This window comes from Archocentrus centrarchus, chromosome 6 (genome assembly GCF_007364275.1).
Source record: "Archocentrus centrarchus isolate MPI-CPG fArcCen1 chromosome 6, fArcCen1, whole genome shotgun sequence".
Lineage (NCBI taxonomy): Eukaryota > Metazoa > Chordata > Actinopteri > Cichliformes > Cichlidae > Archocentrus > Archocentrus centrarchus.
The window spans coordinates 29324240-29345690 of record NC_044351.1 but is presented as its reverse complement, the minus strand read 5'-3'; the positions used below and the strand labels follow the sequence as shown (position 1 = coordinate 29345690).

General features: G+C 41.6%; 1 pseudogene; it reads left to right on the top strand.

Annotated features, from left to right (window-relative positions):
- The first annotated feature begins 1250 nt into the window (after window positions 1-1250).
- On the top strand, window positions 1251-20974 carry LOC115782019 (probable polypeptide N-acetylgalactosaminyltransferase 8; annotated as a pseudogene).
- The last annotated feature ends 477 nt before the right edge of the window (window positions 20975-21451 follow it).

Sequence of the window (21451 nt, the reverse complement as noted above, 5' to 3'; positions counted from 1 at the left end):
TGCAATGCCAATGGGGAAGGTAAAACTCAACTGGGTAAAAAGGTTTTGCTATTCTGCACCCTCATGAAACAGGTTACAGAAAGTGGAAACTCAGTTCATTGAGTGCTTTTAAATCTAAATTGCAAATTTTGTGGCTAACATACACTTGTTTTTCTTAATTAATGTTTGTAAAATTTTAACTATTAGGTCTTGATCGTGTAATTTTGTAAGGTGCATTGTATTGCTGCCTGTCTTGGCCAGGACTCCCTTGAAAAAGAGGTTGTTAATCTCAGTGGAACTTTCCTGGTTAAATAAAGGGCACTGAGAAAAATAGAAATGGCCCCCCCCCCCCCACCCCCCCCCCCCCCCCCCCCCCCCCCCCACCCCCCCCCCCCCCCCCCCCCCCCCCCCCCCCCCCCCCCCAAAAAAAAAAACAAAACCAAAAAACAATTGAATATTTAATGCTTCAAGGCTCTTATTTATATTAAAAGGTACCAATATTTTGACACTAATTACAAGCACAGTGATTTAATGTGAAACAAATCAGAATGGAATTGAGGAAGTTTTAAGGAAAAATTGAGTGTACTTTGAAACCTTTATATTGTTAGATGGTGTTAGATAAAGTTCACCTCTCCCACTTCATGTCAGTAAAAGACTATTGTACAGAGGTATGGCTTTGCTTAAAGAAAGGGTCCAATCTGCTTTAATCAGCATCATTCGAGATCATTTATTAACAAGGCATTTAATAGCTCTGAAAGTTTTCTTTTTCAGGAAATGTTATCTTTAAGATAGGCTTTATTGTACTGATTGAACTTTGTAGTCTGTTCAGAAGGAAGGGTGGCTGGAATGGTGCCGAGAACAGAATGGCACTGGGATCCTCTGAGAGACCAAAATGAAGGCAAACATACAAGCTGGAATAATTGGATCATTTTTGCTGTTATTGTACATCATCATCTACACAAATACAAGTTGGAAACAAAGAAAATCTATTCCTGAGGGAGTAACTGATCAAGAATTTGTGAGGAGAAAACTGGATGTGATTGAACAGACACTACGCAAACTGGGTGAGTATTATTTCCAAAGTACACGTTCTCACATGTTGAATTCTTATTATGAATTGTCACAAACTGCCGCACAGCAATGACAAAAATAGAGATGCGCACATGAAAACCTGTTTATTTTAAATGAAAAAGAAACGAGAGGACTTTAACCACAGTGTGTGTAATCAGTTCAATCTATAGTGTCAGTGAGTACATGAATGAAAAAATGATATGGTTATCAAGTGCAAAGACCCTAAACCAAAACCCAAACAGCTGTCTCAGGGAGGAAAGCCCCCCAGCATCCTAGCTGTGACAGCTTTGATAGAGCACTGGCACATAATGGGCCCAGGAATTGCCAAAGAGACAGATGGGAAACGAGCCACAGGCCAAAAGGAAGGCAGGGCAGAGTGGGTTGTCACAATAACATTACCCTTCAGTTACTACATGCACTGAGATTGATGCACTGATAGAGTTTTAAGTCATGTATTTCCTTAAAAATTGGATTAAAAAAAAACATTAAAAAAACAGACTTTTGGCTATAAATGGCTAATATTACCCAGTCATATGTAAAGTGCTAATGCCAATATGTGACCCACTTGTCACTGGGACACAAACTTCAATACAAGAGCAATAAATTTAGGTCTCAGTAATGAATAAAATCATAAAATAACATAATCATATCATCATAAAATAACCTCTTATTACCAGTTTAATTCACTTTCTATATAAATAAATACATTTAAATAAAAATGTAACTGCATACTTGTGAGTAATTTCAAACTGAATTTCTGTTATTGCTGTGGGCCCCCTACAATATCTTTGCAGCCCACAGTTTAGGAACCACTGCACTAACAATTCAGAGAGAAAGCTTGTAGCAGTCCCATTGATTTCTCTTATTTATATGTGACTTAACATGATCATTGTAAGTCCATACGTGTGTTAAGAAGACATCTTCCTGTATCGTCTTTCGTTGTCTTAATTTCTTGGCAGTTCATAATTGTAGAGGTGAAGTTCACACGCTGCTGGATCCACTAGTACGAGTTGTTCTTTCTTCAAGGTCATGTGCAAAGCTGTAATAAGAACACTCAAACAAGCAGTTAATTATCTCTTGGATTGCCCAGCCCAGCCCAGCCATGTCTTTCCTTATACATTTTTCCATTTGATTTTAACATTCCCTTCTGTTTATACTGCAAGTAGAACTTTTGGTAATAAGAATAAAGTAAGATATAGGATAAATAAAAAGCAAGATAAGTAAATTAAATAAATAATGGTATAAGATGCCACTAATAATATTAAGAGTTTTGGCAAAGAGTTTAGGGACGTGAACCCAGTGTCAGCCACCAATGGCAACACTTTCAGGGCAATGTTATTTTTTGTTGTTTTACAACCTTTTTTTGTGTGTTGTGTTCCACCAATAGTATCCGTCAGCTCAGTCCAGACTTTTACAGTTCAAAACTGTAGTACCGTATTTTCCGGACTATAGAGCGCACCATACTATAAGCCGCACCTACAAATTTTTTGGAAAAAACTGGAAACGTACATATATAAGCCGCACCGGGCTATAAGCCGCTGGTATCTCCGCCGCTCTCGGTTTTCCACAATTACTCGGCACTCAGCAGAGGGGGACAGACAACCCCAAATTTGAGTTATAACAAGTCAATTCACCATTGATTCGTTCACGCCGAGCTTACGTGCAGCGGCTCTATTTCCCTCCTGTAGTGCCAGGTCGATAGCCCTCAACTTAAAAGCGGCATCATAGGAAGTTCTTTTTGTGGTTTCCATGATGAGGGAGTTTGAAAAAAATCTCTTTTGTGCCTGCTGCTAGCACTTGTTGGCGCTTCTTCTTTGATTTCCAACTTTGACGTCCCATGATTCATATCCTGCTAAAGAGCCCCCTGGTGGTTAAAGAAAAATCCACAGAAACGCCGCACCGGGCTATAAGCCGCATGGTTCAAAACGTGGGAAAAAAGTAGCGGCTTATAGTCCGAAAAATACGGTAATTCAAAAATATGAATAATTATTAACAATAAATCTAAAAATGTGCAAATCTTGTATGTGATGATTAAAATATTCCATTTGTAAATGTTCTACAAGTGAACAGCTCACTGACTCTCAGGAGGGATTATGCTCCTGTCCCTCATAAAGAGAAGAAAAACACATCCAAACGCTGCATTAGGCTGGCAGTGACAGGAGGAGTAGCCTATTTTCTGTGTGATCTAAGCTAAGTTAAGCTGATATGTGATTAATCTAATGGTAAAACAGTATGGAGTCTCTAAAACTTTTCTGACACATTGACAGGTTACAATTTTATTTGGCCAGAAAATTATGTGAATTCTGATTTGTCGTCACTATATTATTGCCCCTTTGTTGTCTTCTTGAGCCCAGGGCGGAGAAGGGAGATTCTGAAGGCTATATGAGAAGAGTAATATGAAATATCAGTGCATGCTTTTGTGCCTTCGCTTCCTGTGACTAAACTAGGATACTGGAAGATTTTTAATATATTTGCTATAGTTTGATCCAGCATTTCTAATCTGCAGCAATTGTTACCTAAACAAATCGGCCTAAACTATTAACAAACAATAGACCACATGTCCACATGACACAATGTCAGATATTTTAGTGCAGGTGCTGTAATAACAGCGCACATCAAGAATAATTTTGCAGCATATACCACAGCAGTTACCAAATAGTTGATCCCATCAGGCCAGTAACTTAGTGTGTGTGTGTGTACTCTAGAATATTATTATCTGGCTAGGAGGTCAGTGTGTTATCAGTATGAGGGGAGCGTGGATAAAGCAAGGCAGTAAGGGGTATTATATATGATTAATAGAATAATCATTTATTGGTAAAAAGTAGAAAAAGAAAAAACAAATAGTGTCATGAAAGAACTCTGTGTGGTTATGAAAAGATGAATGTCTTCTAAATGAACTTTTGCAGTTATTAATGGCAGATGAGGTCAAATTATATCAGATGTGTATGTCCCAGTTTCTGTTTTATACTATAATTTTAGCATGTTATTTGTGCAGTGTGTTTTTTTTTTATCATTCTATATGCATGTAGACAACATTCATCTCACAGAGCAAATGCAAAAAATGTCTGCTTGTATGTAGGGATATTAACCTTTTCCATTTTTTTGATAATGTCTCTTGCTCATGTTGTTTTCCACTGAAGACAAAGTACTAAGCAGCTTTGAGCAGAAGCAGGATGCCATGCAGAAAATGCTGGAAAAGGACAGAGCCAAACAGAGAGAAGCTGCAGAGGTCCAACAGCCAGCAGTCCTAAAGCAACCAGAGAAGAAGAAGGAAGATGATGCAAATATCCAAAAGAAAAAGTCTGAAAAACTGTTCCCTAACTCGGCCTTGTTCAAGGAGTGGGGGGAAAATCTCTCTGAGGATGATCAAAGAGAGGCTCAGAGCCTGTTTGAGAAGTATGGATACAATGTTTTTCTGAGCGATCGCCTTCCTCTGGATCGACCTCTTCCAGATACCAGGGATCCCCGGTACTGCTTTCATTTTCTGTGATTTATGATCTCATGTACATTCAAAGATTACAGAAACAATTTCCAAAGAATTAACTCCACACAGATGATTTCTTGCTGATATGTTTCTGATCATATACAGTGGTCTTTCATATCATTCTTTTCAATAAATAGGTGTTTGAAAAAGAGTTACCCCAAGGACCTGCCAAGTCTTGGAGTGGTGCTCATCTACCTGAATGAAGCCCTTTCGATTCTCAAAAGAGCCCTGCGCAGCATCATTGACCGCACTCCTAAAAACCTGCTGAAGGAGATAATAATGGTGGATGACAACAGTTCTAATGGTAGGTTGGGTTTAAAAAAATTGTATTGTGCAAACAAAAGTCCAAAAACTGATTTGATCACAATCATACGTAACACATGTTTGTGCAAACTAGTTTGCTTTGTTGGTTTCAATTCATCTCTGTGAAAATTTGTACCAAACCGTTCCATGACTGCCAATCTTACTTTCCCTAATCCAAAAAATATAATTTTCTCTTTTCAATTCAGATGATCTGAAGGCTGACCTTGACATATATGTGAAGTCACTCGAGCAGGAGAACCCTAATCTCTCTATTCTAAGAGTGAGGCACAGTGAACAGAGAGGTCTCGCTTATGCCAGAGCATCCGGGTGGAGAGCTGCTACTGCTGACGTGGTGGCCATCCTGGATGCACACATTGAAGTGCATGAGATGTGGTGGGATTATGTCAAAAATGCTTGCTTTCATTTATGGTTTAGGTGTAACATTTTCCATTATCAGAACATTTTTTTTTTTATACTTCTGTTACCACATTGCAAAATCTAACACATCTATGTGCAGTATTTACATTATTCATATGTTCACCAAGCGCAAACTGCCAACAGTGATATAATGCCATAGTTGGCCTGTGTCACAGTTTCAGGACAAATTTGCTGTGAGCATAGGCGTAGGATCCGGGGGGGGGGCCGGGGGGACGTGTCCCCCCCCCCCAATATTGGAGACAGGTGCATTTGTCCCACCCAGAAATTACACCGCGGAGGAGAAAAAATTTTAAGGCGCAACATAGCGTCATGCCACTACGCTCCCCCGCCCCCCTCTGAACGGCTCCGAGTGTTTGGGAGCCGGAGACAGCAGCAGGACTCATAAACTATGAATGAGGTAAAATACTTATCACTACATCGTGTTTATGTACTAAAAGAGAAATCATTTCCTTGTTACTAAAACCGATTCTAAAGTATAGTTTCACTAACTTATAATACAAGACATTCTGGAGGGTATAACAGACGTGTCGTGGCAGTTTGACTTGAAGACTTTAATCTGCACATTTTGACTTTTTTCTCAAAATTTTGAATTTATTTTCAAAATGCACAATTTATTTTTTTTCTTAGTGTGGCCCGAATACTCCTTTGTACTAATACCAGTGCGGCCAGTTGATAAAGTAAGCCCTACAGCCTGAATGACACTGGTCATTATGCTTCATAAAGACTCAAGCCATTTTGTTTGGTGGTTTGTCCACATCTTATGATTAATAAAACATATATATATATATATATATATATATCTATATATATATATATGTAAATTATACATACAATAATATAGGTGTACACAACACTATTTTTCCAAGAAACATTTGAAAAAGGAGAAAGTAAAAGATCAATAGCATTTTTTATGCTTTGCTCTGAGTATTTACGGATCTGTCAGGTTTCCGATATGTGTCCCCCCCAATAGTAAACTCCTTCCTACGCCCTTGGCTGTGGAGTAATGTTTTTCTTTCTAAAAACTCTACATCAACTAAAGAGCTACTCCTCTATTCACAAAGGTTCAGCACAGCAGGTAGCTCTGCATATTTGACTAAGCTGATTTATACACCTGATGCAACACTGACAAAAGGATTTGTGTCTTCTCCAAGGATCAAACCAGGCCTCTTTGATTTGTTAGCAAATGTGTAAGCCACTACACTATGGAGCCATTCATTACTGCATCAGTACTGAAACAAACTCTACTATGTGAAATTGTGTGAATCACCATTTCTTCTTTTTCCCATCCTCATACAGGGCTGAACCCCTGCTGACGCAGATCAAAGCTGACCGTACTGTGGTGGTGTCCCCAGTGTTTGATAAAGTCAACTTTGATGATCTCAAGGTTATTCATTACCATTCTGCAGCACATGCCTTCAACTGGGCTCTGTGGTGCATGTATGAGAGTTTTCTCCCGAATATTACAAACTCAATGACAATTCACTACCTGGGAAGTAAGTTTCAGTATGTTTAGCCAATATAATGGCCTTATTAACTGCATCTTGATGCTCTAACAGGGTTTTTTTTTCCTCTTATATAATACCAATATACAGCAGTTTAAAATACAGTTCTCTTCTTTGACTGTAGGAGTCCATCTATCATGGGGATCCTAGTTGCTGATAGAAAGTTTCTGGGGGAAATTGGACTCCTTGATGAAGGGAATGAAAGTGTATGGTGGAGAAAATGTTGAGCTGGGAATTCGTGTGAGTAATGAATATGCAGACTTGTAAAATCCTCTTTCACAGTAAAGCAAACATGCATGCTGTGTTTGCTATCTGATTTTTAAAAAAAAGTTTTGCAAATGTACATACCACCTGGATTTTGTTATGTAACCACAGATGCACTCACTAATCTATAGGTCATTTAAATGCCTATAAAACAGCCATACTATGGAAATTAAAATCTTCTAGCAACATAGCAGAAATGGATGCAGGCTAATAATGAAGGGTGGCCTGTCATTTAAAGTAATGAACATATTCGGCTGGTTTCCTGTTCATGGATTAAGCATGGTCCTAGACTAAAAGGAAAAAGTCAATGAAGATCACAATCGGAAAAAATATTTAGTCCAGGATTAGACATAATCTCTGTACGGGAAACTGGGCCATTGACTCCAAAAGCTCATTTACTTTCTTTTTTGAGTGAAAGAAAGGAAGATTTCACATTGTGGGAGAATGATAAATATGAAGCAGTTAGCTGAATAACAGAAATAAGTGATGAGTAGTGACTGATCAATTATTTGATGTTCAAAGTGTGCTTTTCATGTAGGTGTGGACATGTGGAGGCAGTATTGAAGTAGTTCCATGTTCCAAGATTGCTCACATTGAGAGGTATCACAAGCCCTACATGCCTGACCTGAGACCTGTCATGAAGAAAAATGCCCTCAGAGTCGCAGAGATCTGGATGGATGAATACAAACATAACATCAACTTGGCTTGGAACTTGCCATTTGAGGTGCTTTGAGATGCCATTGAGAAATACACAAATAGCAAATGATGTTTTCTGTAAGGCAGTGGTTCCCAAAATCAAGAGTGCTGTGGCCAACTTAAAAACCAGAAAATCCCTCTGAAATTTTCCTGATTACAAGCCCATCTTCACTCTCATCAAAATACTGGAGAAAGTGATGTATTTCCTTGAAAATCTGATTTAAAAAAACATTAAAACACAGGCTGTTGCCTATAAATTGCTAATACTACCCAGTCATATGTAAAGTAATAATGCTAATATGTGACCTACTTGCCACTGGGACACAAACTTCAATACAAGAGCAGAGTAATCCAATCCAATCCAATTTTATTTATAAAGCGCTTTAAAATCACCCACAGGGTCCACAGTGCTGTACAATATAACAATAATATACATAAAACAGCTCAATAAAATGTATTAAAATACTTGAAAATTACATTAAAAAAGTACACAGCTCACAGTGTCAATGTTTAATTAGTGTTAGTGTTAAAAGCCAAAGAAAAAAGGTGAGTTTTTAAAAGTGATTTAAAATGCGCAAGTGATGAGGCCTGTCTAATATCCAATGGCAGATAATTCCAGAGATTTGGTGCTGCCACTGCAAAGGCCCGGTCCCCTCTGAGCTTAAACCTAGTTTTAGGCACAGTCAGAAGCAGCTGGTCTGCCGACCTGAGTGACCGGGTGGGAATGTAAGTGTGTAGAAGCTCAGAGAGATAGGGTGGGGCAAGACCATTTAGAGATTTAAAAGTAAATAAAAGAATTTTAAAATGGATCGATCCTAAAACGAATGGGTAACCAGTGAAGTGACGCTAAAACAGGTGAAATGTGTTCATGCTTGCAGACACCAGTTAAAAGCCGCCCAGCAGCATTCTGCACCAGTTGAAGGCGAGCAATAGCGGACCGTCTAAGCCCCATATAAAGTGCATTACAGTAATCCAGCCGAGTGGTGACAAAGGCGTGGATTACTGTTTCAAAGTCTCACCTTTGGAGAATTGGCTTTATTTTGGCCAGTTGCCTCAGGTGAAAAAAGCTTGGCTTGACCACAGCATTTATGTGGCTATCAAGCTTCATGTCTGGATCTATTTTGACTCCTAAGTTTGTTATTGTTGATTTGAGAAACTGTGCCAGAGGACCCAGATCTACCAGAGGGGTCACTGAGTTATTGCCAAAAACCATCACCTCTGTTTTTTTCTCATTAAAACTTAGGAAATTTAGAGCCAGCCATGCCTTAATGTCACCAAGGCATTTAAGTAATTGTGCCACTGAGTAGGAGTCTTTCCTTTTAAGTGGCACATATATCTGGCTGTCGTCCGCATAGCAGTGGAAAGAGATACCATGTTTTCTAAGTATGTGGCCCAGCAGTAACAGATGAAGAGAGAAAAGGAGCGGGCCTAGCACCGAGCCCTGTGGTACCCCACACACAAGTGGAGCCGTGGAGGACACAAATTCGCCAAGTCCAACACAGAAACTCCGACTTGACAAGTAAGACTGAAACCAACTCAGGACTGTGCCCCTGATTCCCACCCACTGCTCCAGATGAGAGATTAAAATTTTATGGTCAACTGTATCAAAGGCAGCAGCTAAATCTAAAAGAACAAGAACAACACAATCACCTGAGTCAGTAGCTAAGAAGATGTCATTAAAAACTCTTAAAAGCGCTGATTCAGTGCTGTGCAGGGGTTTAAAACCAGATTGGAAGACTTCAAAAATATTGTGCTCATTTAAAAATAAGCTGACTGTAAACTACCTTTTCAAGGATTTTTGATAAAAAAGGCAGACTAGAATTAGGTCTAAAATTAGCCAAAACTATGGGATCCAGACCAGGCTTTTTTTATCAGAGGCCGCACAACAGCATGTTTGAAATTTACAGGGACAACACCTGAGCAGAGCAGGAAATAGAGACTGAGGGGTCATTCACAGGAGGAGAAATAAGAGCCCTTGTAGTGGTGACCTTACTGATAAAGAACTGCAAAAATCTTTCACAGAGATCAGAAGAGGCTTCAGTACAGTCAGACTGTGGTGGATTTAAAACACTACTGATGGTTTTAAACAACACACGAGGCTTGTGACAATTTGAGAGAACAATGGTTGAGAGATATTTAGTCCTGGCCTCTTTTACAGTTGACTGATAGTGACGCCAACAGTCTGTTAGAATTTGAAAGGACACCTGTAATCTGTCTTTCCTCCACTTCCGCTCAGCTCTGCGACACTCGCGTCTGACTGAGTGGGTCGTGTCATTCAGCCAAGGCTCATGTTTAGCTTTGGACTGCCTAATCTTTAATGGAGCCACAATGTCAATAATGTTTTGGCAGGTGTTATGAAACCACAAACTCAACCCCTCTGTATCATCACCTACATACTCAGGAGTGACACAGCTCTGTGTGAAAGCAGTGGAGAACTGAAGAGCTGTGGAAGGGTTCATAATCCGACATCTGCGAGCAGCAGGCCAAGGTTTCCCTACAGTCCAGCCCAGAGAGATCCCAAACAGAACAGGCCTGTGGTCAGAAAACACTGCCTCACAGATCTCCAGGTTAAGAACGGGCTGACCATGTGTCAAAACAAGGTCAAGTGTGTGTCCACGTTCCTGAGTGGCACCAGACACGGACTTCACCAGGTTAAAAGAGTCAATTAGAGTTAAAAAGTCATTTGCAATAGGGTGGTCAGGACGACAAACATGGACATTAAAATATCCAGCAATAAGGACACGATCATAGTTGGGCATAACTTCCGATAAGAACACAGAAAAGTCATTTATAAAGTCCTTATTGTATTTGGGAGGCTGATAGACCAGGGCACACAGCACTGTGTGAGAGCGACCCAATTCAAATAAGAGCAGTTCAAAGCTACCTAAACTCTGCTCCCAGTGCGGTAGATTATCTCGTCAATAGTTTTACATCCTCACTGCGTATGATTTTGGATACTGTGGCTCCTCTGGAAAGGAAAGCCTCAAATCAGAAGTGCCTGACTCCATGGTATAATTCACCAACGTGCAGCTTAAAGCAGATAACCTGTAAGCTGGAGAGGGAATGGCATCTCACTAATTTAGAAGATGCTCATTTAGCCTGGAAAAAGAATTTGTTGCTCTATAAAAAAAAAAGCCCACCGTAAAGCTAGAACATCTTACTATTCATCATTAACTGAAGAACATAAAAACAATCCCAGGTTTCTTTTCAGCACTGTAGCCAGGCTGACAAAGAATCAGAGCTCTGTTGAGCCTATTCCTTTAACTTTAACTAGTAGTGACTTCATGAATTTCTTCACAAATAAAATTTTAGACATTAGAGAAAAAATTATTCATAACAATCTCCATGACTTATCTTCATGTTTGGCTGCTTTCAGCACTGCTGGTATTTGTTTAGACTCTCTCTCCGATTGATCTTTTGGAGTTAACTTCAATAGTTACTTCCTCCAAACCAGCAACATGTTTATTAGATCCCATTCCTACTAGACTGTTCAAAGAAGTCTTTCCATTTACTGATGCTTCAATCTTAAATATGATCAATTTGTCTTTATTAGTTGGCTATGTACCACAGGCCTTCAAGGTGGCTGTAATTATACCGCTACTTAAAAAGCCATCACTTGACCCAGCTGTATTAGCTAATTATAGGCCAATCGCCAACCCTCCTTTTCTCTCAAAAATTCTTGAAAGAGTAGTTGTAAAACAGCTAACTGATCATCTGCAGAGGAACGGTTTATTTGACGAGTTTCAGTCATGTTTCAGAATTCATCACAGTACAGAAACAGCGTTAGTGAAGGTTACAAATGGTCTCAGGGCCGCTGACGGTGGACTCATCTCTGTGCTTGTCCTGTTGGACCTCAGTGCAGCTTTTGATACTGTTGACCACAACATTTCGTTACAAAGATTAGAGCATGCCATAGGTATTAAAGATACTGCGTTGCAGTGATTTGAATCATATTTATCTAATAGACTCCAATTTGCTCATGTAAACAGGGGAATTTTCATCATACACTAAGGTTAAATATGGAGTTACACAGGGTTCTGTGCTAGGACCATTTTTATTTACATTATACATGCTTCCTGAAAAGCCTTTAGCTGATCCAAAATGCTGCAGCTAGAGTACTGGTGGGGACTAGAAAGAGAGAGCATATTTTTCCCATGTTGGCTGCACTTCATTGGCTCCCTGTTAAATGTAGAATAGAATTTAAAATTCTTCTCCTCACATACAAGGTCTTGATTAATCAGGCCCCATCTTATCTTAAAGACCTCATTGCACCATATCAGAATGGGAGGCAGAGCCTTCAGCTTTCAGGCCCCTCTTCTGTGGAACCAGCTCCCAGCTTGGATTTGGGAGAAAGACACCCTCTCTATATTTAAGATTAGGCTTAAAACTTTCCTTTACGATAAAGCTTATTGATAGGGCTGGATCAGGTGACCTTGAGCCATCCCTTAGTTATGCTGCAATAGGCCTAGGCTGCTGGGGGGGTGGGGTGAGTGTTTCTCACAGAGGTGCCGTTTACACAAAGCCATTTTCACTGGAAACGGTGTCGTTTTGATGCGTTTAAGCCTTTCGTTTACACGATGGCGTTTCAGAAACGATCCGCGTTTACACGATGACATGTGAAACGATGGAAACGATGAAAACGGTATAGTTCCCATGCCAGGCCACAAGTTGGCGTTGGTTTTCTCTTTGCAAAGTTTGTTTATGCAAGACGCGCATGCGTGGCGTGACACAGTAGGTAGTGCGGCAAATTGTTCATTACTTACAAAACGGCCAATGTCAGAGGTTTTGTGTGGACTGACGATGAGGTTGGACCACTGCTGCACACAACGCTGAATTACAAAACGGTAAAAACACAAGAAAAGCATAAGAAGCACTCGTGAATCCGCGAGTACTGTTTATCAATTTGCGCGTGCGCGAAAAATTGTGGCCGTCGCAACCATAGTGTGCATGTGCGAGTCGAGCATTTTCAAATCACCCCGGTTTCAAGTGTTTACACGAGAACGCAAGCCGGTGCGTTTCTGAAACGCTCCACTCTGGACCCCGTTTCCGAAACGCATCGTTTTCACTCCGTTGTTGTGTAAACAGAAGGGCGAAACGCATCAAAACGACACCGTTTCAAAATGAAAACGGTCTCGTGTAAACGGCACCTGAGTGTTTCTTTTCATTCACCTCTTTTTACTCTGCAGTCTGTATTTAATCAAAAGTTATTATTAATCTCTGGCTCTCTTCCACAGCATGTCTTTTGTCCTGTCTTTTCCCCTTTCCCTCAGCCCCAACCGGTTGCGGCAGATGACTGCCCCTCCCTGAGCCTGGTTCTGCCGGAGGTTTCTTCCTGTTAAAAGGGAGTTTTTTCTTCCCACTGTCGCCAAGTGCTTGGGTTGTTTAGACTGTTGGGTTTTCTCTGTAATTATTGTAGGTTACCTTACAATATAAAGAGACTTGAGGCAACTGTTTGTTGTGATTTGGCACTTTAAAAATAAAATTAGGTCAGAGTAATGAGCAATATCACAAACTAACCACCTCCTATTACCAAATTTAATTCACTTTTTATATAAATAAATATATTTATATAAATATGTAACTATGCATACATGTGAGTAATTTCAAACTGAATTTCTGTTATTATAGCAGCCACCCTGCAGTAGCTTTGAGGCCCACCAGGGGGGCTGTGACCCACACTTTGGGAGCCACTGCTTTAAGGGATTCCTCCGTGAATTGCCACCTGGTGGACGGGTTTGTGTCAGTGTTGCCAAGTCCGCTTATTATAAGCGACTTTGGGCTTGTTTTTTTCTAAAGTCGCTTGCAAATCCTGTGAGTCACAGGTTGCGGTTTTTTGGGCTTGTTTTTGAACGTCAAGTTGCTTATTTGGGCTTGACTTTCTTTCCGAGTGAAACTCGTTGATTATCTCTCGGCGTCCCATAATAAAGCAAAAGACAAGCGGTAGGTAGTTTGTCCCTTCCAAGCCCCCATTTCCTGTTTATCGTTCCCGCCCATGTTGACCGGGCGCACACCCAAACAAACACTCATAACAGCCCAGAGTGAGGAGGAAGGATAAGAATGAGCTCCAGTAAGTGGGGAAAATATAGAAAAAATATAATAAAGAGTGGGAGAAAGAGAGCACACTTAAAGAATGGATCCGAGCTCGGATGGGAGACAGTGGCGCAGAAAGTGGGTGTACACTATGTGCAATCCATAGGGGTGCCTCACAAGAGGGGGGGCGCCAAAGATGCGAGCGAAATTATTTATCTAGTTGCATTTTCTATATTTAACAGCTGTGCATATGATATGATCAATAACAGAGGCATGGCGCTGATTAGGCACCCCTGTGCTCCTTCACCTCCCCTTCTCCTGTCGCCCCTTTAGACACACACAAATATTTTTTTTTTTTGTTTGTGATTGATAGAAAATAAAAGTCTGTAATAGAAATCTTGTATTTTATAAGTCCATGAATAGGTGAGATCTGCAGGCATGAACACAGTAAACCTTGAGATGGTGTGTGTGTGTGTGTGTGTGTGTGTGTGTGTGTGTGTGTGTGTGTGTGTGTGTGTGTGTGTGTGTGTGTGTGTTATGGGGGGGGCTAAAATTGCGTCCGCAAACACCTCAGAAAGTAGCTGCCATACTGATGAGAGATGTATCAAAGGCACTCTGCAGATTTTGCAAGTGTGAAATATGTGCTCACCATGCTGATTTAATGCAACATTCTAATACTGAGAAGCACACAGAAAGACTGTACACCCTTCTCTTCTATGAGGCTAAGAAACATGGGTTTCACTGCTCCAAAACACAATGATACAAAACAAAGATATGAGCTATACTGCATTGGAGCTATACTGCATAAAAGGGGCCTCAGTTTTACACAATGTTGTGGGTTGCCAGTTGGGCTTATTTTGGGCTTGTTTTCATAGAGCTGGTTGCTTGTTTCTATCACCAGATCTGGCAACACTGGTTTGTGTGTCCTAGTGATCCCAGGAACTATGTTGTCCAGGGGGGTTGCCCACTAGTAGGGTCTCCCATGGCAAATTGGTCCTGGGTGAGGGGCCAGACAAAAAGTGATTCCATTGACCCCTATGGACGATACACCAAGGGAACAGTTTCCCCTGCCCGGGATAGGGTTACCAGGGCCCCACCCTGGAGCCAGGCCTGGGGAGGGAGTTCGAGGGAGAGCATCTGGTGGCCAGGTATTAGCCTGTGGTGCCCGGCCGGGTGCAGCCCGAAGAGAAGACATGGGCCCGCCCTCCTGTACACCCACTGCCCTGTCATAGGGGTCAGGTGTAATGTGTGTTGGGCAGTGGCCAAGGGGGGAGGCCCTGGTGGACCAATCCCCGGGTATCAAAACTTGCTATCAGGACATGCAATGTCACCTCTCTGGTGGGGAAGGAACCTGAGCTAGTGCGGTTGAGAGATATAGATATAGTCGGCCTCACCTCAATGCATGACCTGGGCTCTGGAACCAGCTCCAGGAGAAGGGCTGGACTCTGTTCCACTCTGGAGTTGCCCTCGTGTGAGGCAGCAAACTGAGGTGGGTATTCTTGTATCCAGGGGTGAAAGTAAGCTGGTACGGTCCAGTACTGCGTACTGCTAAAAGATTCTGTGCCAGTATGCAGTGCATGGAAGAGGGGGAGCGGCTGTCTGCTGTAAAGCCGTCATTCAGAACCAGTCATGGCTGCACTTTGGGTCAGAATAGATCCGCTAGCAATAAGCAGTCTAAAACACGACTTAATCAGTAAATAGCTTTGTTGTTGTTGTTTCTGAACTGTTTGTGCTATGCTGGAGCTTCAATTCTCTAGCTTCTCTCACCTCGGAGCTAGGCTTTCGTCAACAGCCAGCCTTTAAAATGTTCACCAATACGTTTAGCCTGTTAACTGGCCACATATGTAGTGCTTTTCACCCTCCCATTTTGATTGACACCTCATTCGGCCAATCATGTAACTGGCCGTACCAAAATCACCTGAAAAAGCTACATGACCCCCTCTGGTTATTATTGGCTCTGGAAAACTCATTTCTTAACATGATTGGCCGAATAAGGTGTCAATCAAAGTGGGAGGTTCTAGCCTGCCATATAAAATGCACTACATATGTCCCGCGGACAGGACGTGGCCAGTTAACAGGCTAAACATGGGTTTTCCAGAGCCAATAATAACCAGAGGGCATCATGTAGTTTTTTCAGGTGACTTTGGTGCAGCCAGTTAACAGGTTAATGTCTGTCTGCAATACAAACTATCCCAATTAAAAGCAACAAGAGATTAACTAATTGTATTTCATGTTATTCTGCTCAATTTCAACAACACAGCACAGCTTGAAAACACTGCTTATGATCGGAGATTTAATTTACGCTACGAGTGCGCATTTACCTCCAAACCACAGTGGTTCCCAAGATTTAGATTGCTTTATTGTCACTGAACGTTCAGCTAAATTTCCATTGCAGCTACCGTTTAAAAAGACATATATACACTATACATAAACAAAAACAATAGTAAAATACACAATAAGTTAGAATAAAATAAACTAAAATGTGCAGAATAGTGCAGGAAGGAAGTAATTTCCAGCCTCCCCCTTATTAAGTGGGAGGGATTATGTGTGCAACTGCAGCGGGTGGGAGGGGTTGTGTGAGTGTGAGTGCAGTGTGTGGCTGGTGGGTGTAGGTGTCTGGGTGTGAGTAACTGTAGGGAGATGATGTGTGTGAGGTTTGTGTGTGGTGCTGTAGGAGGTGGGGTGGGGGGGTGATGGCTCTCACAGCTCTGGGGAAGAAACTGTTCTTCAGTCTGTTGGTCGAAGTCCGTATGCTCCTGTACCGCTTTCCTGATGGAAGTGGTGCAAACAGTCTGTGGCCCGGATGGCTGGGGTCCGTGACGATGGCTCTGGCTCTCTTTTTGACCCGGCCTGCATATACAGAGTCAAGGTCTGGGAGGCGGCAGCCCACAATGCCCTGTGCTGTTCTTACCACCCGGGCCAGTTGTTTCCTCTCCAGTGCCATGCAGCTGCCATACCACACTGGCACATTAAGGCAGAGCGCGCTTTCAATTGTGGCCCGGTAGAAATTCACGAGCAGCTGAGATGAGAGTCCAGCCCGTTTCAGTTTCCTGAGGAAGAAGAGTCTTTGTTGTGCCTTCTTCACCAGGTGGGAGGAGTTGGTAGACCAGGAGAGGTCAGATGTGATGTGGAGGCCCAGGAACTTGATGTTTTCCACACGCTCCACTACCTCTCTGTCTATGAGGAGGGGGGTGTGGTCCGTCTTCCTGGACCTCCTAAAGTCCACAATGACCTCCTTGGTTTTTCCTGTGTTCAGCACAAGGTTGTTGGCTGAACACCACTGGGTGAGCTGCTGGATCTCCTCTCTGTAGTGGGTCTCATTGTTGTCCGAAATGAGACCCACTACTGTGGTGTTGTCCGCGTACTTCACCACTGTGTTCGTGGGGTGGATGGCAACACAGTTGTGTGTAAACAGGGTGAAGAGGGCTGGACTGAGCACACAACCCTGCGGCGTGCCTGTGTTAAGGACCAGAGGGGACGATGTTGCCTCACCTATTCTCACCACCTGAGACCTGTTGGTAAGGAAGTCTCTGATCCAGTGACACAGTGACACAGGCAGACCCACCTCACATAGTTTCAGCGCCAGCTTGTCTGGGATGACAGTGTTAAATGCTGAGCTGAAGTCTATAAATAGCATCCTGACGTAGGTGTTGCTGGTGGGTCAGGGCTGTGTGCAGGGTGATGGAGACAGCATCCTCTGTTGACCTATTCCCTCTGGAGGGACTGGAGGGTGTGCTCCAACTATTGGGGAACAACACTCCTCAGCCTCCCTGAAAATGTCTATGCCAGGGTGCTGGAAAGGAGGGTCCATCCGTTAGTCGAACCTCAGATTCAAGAGGAACAATGCAGTTTTCATCCTGGTTGAGGAATGCCAGACCAGGTCTTTATCCTCTCAAGGATATTCGAGTGTGCATGGGAGTTTGCCCATTCAGTCTACATGTGCTTTGTGGACTTGTAGAAGTCCATTCAATCGTGTCCCTTGGGGTATCCTGTGGGGGGTGCTACAGTCCCTGTACAACAGCAGTGAGAGCTTGGTCTGTATTGCTGATAATAAGTCGGACTCGTTTCCTGTAGGTGTTGGACTTTGCCAGGGCTGTCCTTTGTCACCGATTCTGTTCATAATTTTTATAGGTAGAATTTCTAGGCATAGCCAAGTAGCGGAGGGTTTACGCCTTGGTGGCCTCAGAATCTCATCTCTGCTTTTTGTGGATGATGCGGTCCTTTTGGCTTCATCAGGGGGTGGCCTCCAGTTCACAGTGGAACGGTTCGCAGCTGAGTGTGAAGGGGCTGACATGAGAATTAGCACCTCTAAATCTGGGGCCATGGTCAGCCAGAAAAGTGTCCACTCTGTCTCAGGGATGAGTTGCTGCCCAGGTGGAGGAGTTTAAGTATCTCGGGGTACTGTTCACAAGTAACGGGAGAAGGGAGCAGGAGATTGACAGATGGATTGGGGCTGCATCTACAGTGATGCGGATGCTGCACCAATCTGTTGTGACTAGGAGGCATCCTAGTCAGATGCCTCCTGGGTATGTTATGGGTGAGGTGTTCCGTGAGGTCTGGGCTTCTCTGCTTAAGCTGCTGCCTCTGCGACCCAGCCCTGGATAAGCGGAAGAAAATGGATGGATGGATGCTTTAAGAGATACCTCATTCTCCTACTCACATGATACAAGAACTAGTAGTTAATTAACAGCTTCATGAGGAGATATTAGGCTTTGAGTGCTCTTAGTGTTTTCTGCATTGCCATTTAAGGGAAACCACTATTTAGTTTCTTCCTCAGCCACAATATATAAAACAATTCAGGCCTTATTCTTTGTCTCTGCAGAATCATGTAATTGACATAGGTGACATTTCAGAGAGGAAGAAACTCAGAGAAAGATTGAAGTGTAAACCTTTCAAGTGGTACCTGGATAATGTGTATCCTAAGCTGGATCCCTGGGACAACCTACTTGCATATGGAGGAGTAAGTTTACTTTTCTCTGTTGCTTAGTATATGTGGGAAGGGGAGTACTGCAGGATGTGTGGGAACCTATTTGTTTTGATGATTTGCCCATAACATCATAATGTTCTTCTAATAACAGATGAAGAACCTTGATGCTGACATGTGTCTAGACCAAGGTCCAGTACCAGGTCACACACCTCTTGCCTACAATTGCTACTACTATGGATCTCAAGTAAGTGAAGCAGCTATGTGTTCGCCGACAATCATGATTATAAAAGGTGCAGTAGTAAAGTTCAAATAAAAACAAAAACCCCCAATTAAATTTGGCTCATTTCCCATCAAAGCGTGTCTCCTTTTTCAGCTCTAGACTACTTCCAGTACAGCTGGTACACTATATTGCCAAAAAATATTCACTTGTCTACCTTCACACACATATGAACTTGAGTCATATCACCTTCTTGATTCACAGTGTACAATTTTATGTCAGGCCACCATTTGCAGCTATAACAGCTTCAACATTTCTGGGAAAATTTTTCACAAATAGACTGGGTTTGTTGTGAATGAAGGCCAAGCATTTTCCTTCTTTTATAAATTAGGGCAACCTCTGATTTATATGTCTATACTTATAATTAATTCACATTATCAGTAACTCTGTGTATAACAGAGGATTCCTCAGGGTAGTATCTTTGATTAGAGCCCTCATTGATGACTGTATGTTGAAGCATTGAGGAGTTACAGCCATTTGAAGTTTGTATAACAAAGGCTGGCTTACATGTGCCTCTTGGTCTCTGCAAATGGCACTTGTGAGACCACGCCTGGACATCAACACACAAAAACCTTTACAGAACAGTAGGTTTTTGTGCTATCTTGATAAAAAGTTGAAATACACGGTAAAAAGACTTCATTCTACAGCTTCATTATATTTTCTAATCCATACCTTCTACACTCAGTGTGTAGTTACATAAAAACAAACAGGAAAAAATGTAGGCGAGGCAAAAATTGTCTAATTTTTCTGTGTTCCAAACTTAAGAGCTACATACTCATTACAATTACAGCATTTTTGACTGCAAAAATGAAAAATATAGCTTGTCTTCTTCACAAAGAGGCCAAGCTTTTGCATGTACTCCAAAGAGTTCAGGAACAGCAGCTGATTTAATTTGGGTATGCTTTTTCAGGTGTTTTTGGTGATTTTGGAGCAGCCAGTTAACAGGTTAAATTGGAAGCAGTCCAGCATTGACCAAGGAAACATTCTTCCAGGGGAGAAGGGCCAAATTCAAATTATGTGTTGTCATTCTGTATTTTCATGGACAAAGGCACAGAGGTTTACGATCAAACCCTGTGGTCTCCAACCCTGTTGTCTCTGTATTTTGTAAGCCTGTTTGACAACCTTATCTTATTTTTACTTTTTGTCTCTCCTTTTTTCTTGTAAGATCACATATTACCGTGGAACAGGCGAGCTCTACATTGGTGGGATCAAGTCGCACAAGTACAATGACAATCGGTGCTTAACTGATGTAGGTGAAAAAGAAACTGAGCCTGGCCTGTACAACTGTAAAGAGGCTATGCAGAAAGGAATGGGGATCTACTGGGACTTCACTCAGGTACAACAAAATAAAGTTGTATTAACACAGATCTTTTGACCAGCCGGAGTGCCGGTGCTCCCAACTGCTAACTGCTTTTAAATGCCGGTTGAATTGCAACCACATTTGATAGAGCAATAAATTCCTTTTGCATATAAAACCAGAGGATTTACACTTACAGTACATATCATGCATTCATGTCCCAGAGTGCTGTAGCCTTCCTCTAACGGGTTTATAAGAATCGCGTAGAAAGCGCTAACAACAAAACGCACTCCATGCGTTTAATTGTGTGCATTAGCATGTACAGCTATGGAATTTCTGTATCTACCATAATATGTTGATACAGAAAACAGTTTTCAATTTCTTTGTTGATTAGTGCACTTTTTAGCTACCTTATGTAGTTTCTATGGATTTCCTTCATACATATTATTATAATTAGCGTTATGAAGATTTCTATTGAAGATTCTATTGTATAGTGAGCTGAAATATTCCACAAGATTTTACTACAGCATGTATAACTGTAAAGATTTGGTCTGTCAGCATTCTTGACACTCTCTTTTCTTTTCAGGGCAAAGAACTGAAGAACAGACAGACAAAGAGATGCCTGGAAATTATAAATCACAAACTTCTAATACAGGAATGCTCAGGTCAAAGATGGCAAATTCAAAACATAATCAAACCCTTTTAAAGTGTGTTTGATCTCTGCAAATAGGTCAGTGGATAAATTACACCTGAATGATCTTATAAGACATCAAATTTTCTTTTCCAGTATATATTAATGTGACTTTTTGATCAGCTGTTAAAGTCAAGTAATTTTGAAGAAATACCCTAAATATTGAAATTGCTTTTTGTGAGTGTTGGCAGGTAAGAATGACTAATAGAATGACATGAATGACTCTGCATTTGTCTATAACACCATCCCTCAAGCACACAAACACTGTGCAACAAATTATTTTTCCTCCTTTTCCTCAAGGACACCTTCACATATTCTGGCCCAGTAAATATAAAAGTAAAACTCATGTTTAGAAAGTTGTGGTTTAAAGTATTGTTTCATTAATTAAACTTTCAGCTACACTGAATTTGAAAATTCTAAAACAAATTTTTATTAGTTTTGTGAATTAGACATTTGCTGTATCGCTTTAGAATTTGAAGGACTGATGGAATT